Below are 5,491 nucleotides of genomic sequence, written 5' to 3'. Positions count from 1 at the left end.
CCTGTCTATTACGCCTAACATTTTTCGTTGCGTCGCTCTTTGTGCGGTCCTTAACTTGTTTCCGAGCTTCTTTCTTAAACTCCATACCGGCCTAATTCACATTAATTCTCCGGATTGCGAAGCCCGATTGCACAATGTTGTTGAGCTGTCTCCCACACGCGAGAAGGACCGCGTGACCATAGGAGGAACTGGGGCCTGTAGGCCTGCGGCAAGTGCGTGTGGCAACCGCTCAAGAGTTACCCCTGCGGCGCAACAAAGACACCGCTTTGCTGGGCAAATGTTCATTGGTCATCAGTGCACCACAGTTGTTGCAATTGGCCCGTAGCGACAATACCGAGTTGTAGATTGGGCGCTGGCATCCACAGGCACATAACGCGCAATTGCAGCCCTGCTCGCGTTTCTGTCGCAAAATGTTCCGCGCGTTGATTGAGTGTGGCTTCTATGCGCGCACGATACGCGGGGCGGGGGGCTGTTGAAGGTGGCATCGGATGGTGAGCCGCATGTCCCGCTACTCAGGGTAACGTTGGTACATGGCAGCCGGTGGCCACTTATCAACAGCTGCCGTGGTTTCATTGCTGGCCACACCGAATCGAATTGGCAACATTACAGCAATCCGAACCTGACCCTTCTCTGCGAAAGTGAATCGAGCTGACCTCGTCACCTGTGCACTAGAGGGCCGCCGCAGACTTTCCCTTGCATGTGGCTAAGCGGCACTTGCAAGTCGCACAGCATCGTTTCTTACGGTGGCGCTTGCGTCACCTGCAGTGGAAATCCGAATGCCATGCAGAGGCCCCAAAGCTCCGCTCTCATCAACGACACATCCACGACACCCCAGGAGTCATTCTTTGAGATTTACCGCAATGGAGCGTTAGGATAATTACTGCTGCGTTCAGTGAGCCCCTGTCTTGTAACCGGTGCGGACTGGAAGTGCGTGCAGCGCGCATTATTTGTGGCGCTCTTCATTTTTCGCAAATGCTGGAGATGTGAAACCCCCGCGTGGGGTCTTTGAGGAAATAAAGAAAGAAAGATGTCCCCGCGCACTTGAACGTCTTGTGGGCCTGACCAGGGTTCGTGGCACCGTAAGAGGACGCGGGCTTGTTCAGCTGTTCGAGAAGAGCTGCAGTGGACAGACCTTGATAATGGCAGCGTGGGGGCGCACTGCGACGTCACGTTTGTAGTCCTACCGAGACCTGCCATGTTAGTCCAGTGCAGGTCCTGAGGGCATTTCTGTGCGGGACCTCAGTCCGTTTCCACTGCCGTTTGCCGATAGCGAGGAGAGACAGCGTCTACAGCGTCGCCGAAACCGCAAGGTCACTGTGTGCATTCCCAGTGTCGTGTTTTGCGAGTTGTCTTGCCCGCGCGCCGTGAGCTTATTAACGGCCATCATGCCGCACCCGCCATCATGCCGCATTCTCCCGACCTCGAAGATGAACTTGCCAACGAGTGTTTCAACGGAAGGTTCGTGCCGGTCATTCCCTGAGCCATGTGTTTGACGCTCCTGCGAGCGCTACACGCCAAGGCGACGGACTTCTCGGCGCACTGCCACGCGTTGACATCTAGAGCCGTCTACAGTCAATCCCGCATGCAAGCCATCTCTCCCGATGGTTTGCAGCACCCCAGGGCAATGTCCTTTACCGGGCTAACTTCCTTGTATGCGGCATTATTTTATAGAAAGGTGCGCATGCAGGTAGGCAGGCAGGAAGTTTTATCAACATGCACTGTCATTATTCAATTCAGTCCCTTCATTTGACATCATTTCATGATGTCAGGCGCACAGACAAAAGCAACAATAATGCGGCTTGACGAGAGTCTGTACACCCCTGACATGTCCAGTACATTTCCAGTAGGAATACAGCATAAATATTTCTAAAAATGAAAAAATGACAACTTATGGCTGGCATAAAGGTATAAAACAGATTCAATAACATGTACTATCAGCGGTGACATTGTGTAGCATAACCAGTAATCACTTATCATCATGTGTACGGACAGAAACAATCGGCAAGGCTAACCGACTCATTCAAGGCTGATCAATTAGTACTTGCAGAAAGCGGCTCCTCATATTGAACTAGGGCCGACAAATCAAAAGCGCTTAGATATAATTATTTGTTAGAAAGTGCAGGTTGCAAGAATGTTCCTGGGACATTTATCGATTTATTCTACTGGTCATTGGGATGACCAAAATGTCCTAGAGGAGCATATATATGGGACATTGCTTCGAGTTTTGTGGTTTGCTGAGATGGAAATTATTATCTAGTTATGAGCGTTACGGCGTGAGACATATAGCCCATGGCAACTTTGGGCGGGAATCCGAAAGGAAATTTTATGGCGGGCACCCTCTTGGATAAGAATAGAAAGTTATATTTGCTGCGGAGGCGTGAGGTGTCAGCCGGATGGTAATATTGGAGCTTCTGACTGGAAATAAATTTTCCTGAAACGTGATAGTAATTTATACACGCATTGCAGAGACGAGCATTTCCACGTGCGTTCGCGGAACATTCCATGTTACCGTGAGGTACGTGAGAAGTCGAAAGCGAGGTCTGATTCTCGCCTTCATTTCATTATCAGTGTGACCTTGTTCTTATTGATCAGTGCTTTGATTTGAAAAAGTCTGTTGTGGCGATTGCAATATTTGTATAGATCAAATGGTCAAAAATCTCAAATAAAACATGCATCCCCATCTGGTTAGCCTCCTTGCCTTTCCATGTTTCTCACTATCCCCACCAGTTGGTTAAATGAGAGTAAGATGCACTTAAACAGCAATAACATGACAACTCCCGTCGCCACTCTGGTGCATGTCTTGCGCATTCCATCTATCTGTACAAATAATATCTAAATTGCACTGGTCGTATTTCTTTAAAAAGCGAAGTTGTGGCAACGTGGTTCGGTGGCGCTGTGTAGGCTTGGTTTGTTCAAATGCGATCACGTCGGACTCAGAGAGTAGAGGCGCCACGGCAGGTACGCCATCTCCGTGGCCAGAGCTACGTCGTAGCCACGTGGAGAGCCGCAGCGGCGTTGTGCAAGTGATGCCAGGTCCCTCGGTAACGTAGCCTTGGGCACTGAAGCTGCGCACTACAATATGATTCTCAATATAGTATGAACCAACGTTACCTCTTTCAAAGTAATCTAGTAACGGTGGTATGAACGGCCACCAACACTGCAACGGAAGTTCGGAGTTTTGGACAACGCGGATGAGTGGCGCCATCTGCTTTTCCTTCGCTCTACTAAAGCTGATCGTTAGCGATCTCAGAGGCCATAGTTCTGGCGGCGGTGAACGCTCTGTCGGCAACCGTTGTAAATTACGAGACGATGGGCGGGTGGCGCCATCTATTTGACCTGCACCTAGGTGTGACTACACACTTTCAATCTCCGAGGCTCCTTTTGGCGGCAGTGCACGCGAAGTGCGTAACAATAGGTATTTTGTGCAAGATGGGTGTGTGGGGACAACTCTTTATGACTCCGCCAAATGCGGCCGCTCCACCGCAATTTCTGTCGCTACGGTTTGGCAGCAGACATGTGTTGCGCACGTGATCTGGGTGTAGAGTGTACTAGAAAATACTTGAAGAGTGGCCAAAGGTGGCGCGCAAAGAAATGGGGGAGCGTGAGGCTGTTTCTTCCAGCAGCTGCCAGAGGCGCTGTGATACCAAACCCGACCTTTCTTCGCTCGTGTAAGCGGCGGGCGTCTGCTACACGGTTGATTATTATTATGTTTTTTTTTTTTGCAACTGATAGCCATTAAAGTGATAATACAGGTACTGTTAAGTTTCACGTCACTGCAAAATAACACTACAGTGACTCGCCATAGTAAGTACGCGTTTGGGTGCTGTCAACTCCGGGAATTTGTATATATATATTTCCACTACTGTAGCTTTGCTGTGGCAATGTTCGCGCTTACGCGTCCATTGCAGGCATTCATTGCACGCGCAGTTCTTCCTGAGAAAAGTATTAAAATGAATAAGCTGTGACATTACAAACGTAAAACAGGACATGCTCTAATATGAAAAAGAGCAAGACGACGCTGACAACCAACGAAACGTAAACAGATTCGCGTTCAGCAAGTACAGCTCACACTGACGCTGTGCCTTTCATTTATTTTAAAGCTAATGAACTTCTTTTGCTCTTTCAGCCGTTTTTGTCGTTGGTCGATGGTCGGACTCGGCAAGGGAAACGTTCTTTCATTCGTTCCTTTCGTCGTTTATGCTTTCGTTGACTGGGAGGCTCGTTCGTTCGTTTGTTCGCTTTCATCGACTACCACCGTCGATGGTTCCTGAAAAAAATCATTTTGGTCTTTGTTATGGGACATTCACGGTGCATTGCAAAGATCGTCTTCAGCTTTTACCTGTTTTCTTCCTAACACGGAAGCAAACAATGTTAATTACTCATTTGCGTATGCTCGCCAATTCGCATGAAGCAGATGGGCCTGCTGGTCAATTATAGTGATAAGAGGGCATTTATTATAACGATGTGCGATTGTAATCTATTACCACCATATGGACGCCGTATCTGTGCTGATATTTGTCCTTTATTCGAGCTAAAGAAACCGGGATAAAGTGTTGTGAACTGCTTGAATTACACGTTTTAGGCGCTTTTCTGAAATTGGCAATTGCATCCTAATTTTGCTTACGATAGACGCCGGAATTTGACTTTTCTTTCCATGCGCTGGCGTTGGAATTGAAATCAGTGCAGTGCTATAGCGCAAGCAGAGCGCATTTACCTTTCCCCATACTTAAACAGCGACATTGATTTTGTATGCTTGATAATTTTTTGCGACCTTACAGTACACAAGGAAAACGTCCCGAGTTCTGTTATAGACACACGCAATAATAATAACATATCATCAATCAATCGATCAGTCATGTTTATTTAACGTGCCCAGGAACAACCCTAAGGTTTGAGTGCTGGCGTACACATACATTACAAACCAAAAACAAAACACTGCAGAAGAATATCATTAAAAAATAAATGATTAAAAATAAAAATTGTGAAAAGAAAAGAGTACCGAGAACAAAGCGCAAAGTAAATACAAAAGAAAAAGGAGGAGAAGGGCACTTGAACAATGCATGAAATTATAACACAACGCAAAGCTCGGAAAATAATGATGACAAGGAGTTATGAAAGATATCAAGATCACGAAAGTAAGCGTTATACAGACTCTGTATTCTGTGGACAGTTGAATGTTCGTGATGACAGGCAGGAACATGGAAAGGCCTATGTTCTCTGGTGATCTTGCGTGAGGTACGAAACATGACACAGCTGAGAAGTTCGGGACACGTGAGGTAACCGTGAATGAGTTTGAAGAGAAACAGAAGGTCTGCGCGATTACGTCGGTCGCGAAGTGAGGGCAACGACAACAATCCAACAGTGCTAGTACAGGGTGAAATGTCCAGGTTTGCAAAGCGGTGATTATATATGCTTAGAAACTTTTTCTGGACATGATCTATAATGTCACTGTTGGATCTAGAAGAGCCATTCCAGACGACCGACGCATATT

The sequence above is a fragment of the Dermacentor silvarum genome, chromosome 7, assembly GCF_013339745.2.
Source record: "Dermacentor silvarum isolate Dsil-2018 chromosome 7, BIME_Dsil_1.4, whole genome shotgun sequence".
Taxonomy (NCBI): Eukaryota; Metazoa; Arthropoda; class Arachnida; order Ixodida; family Ixodidae; genus Dermacentor; species Dermacentor silvarum.
Note: the sequence above shows the minus strand (reverse complement) of the source record.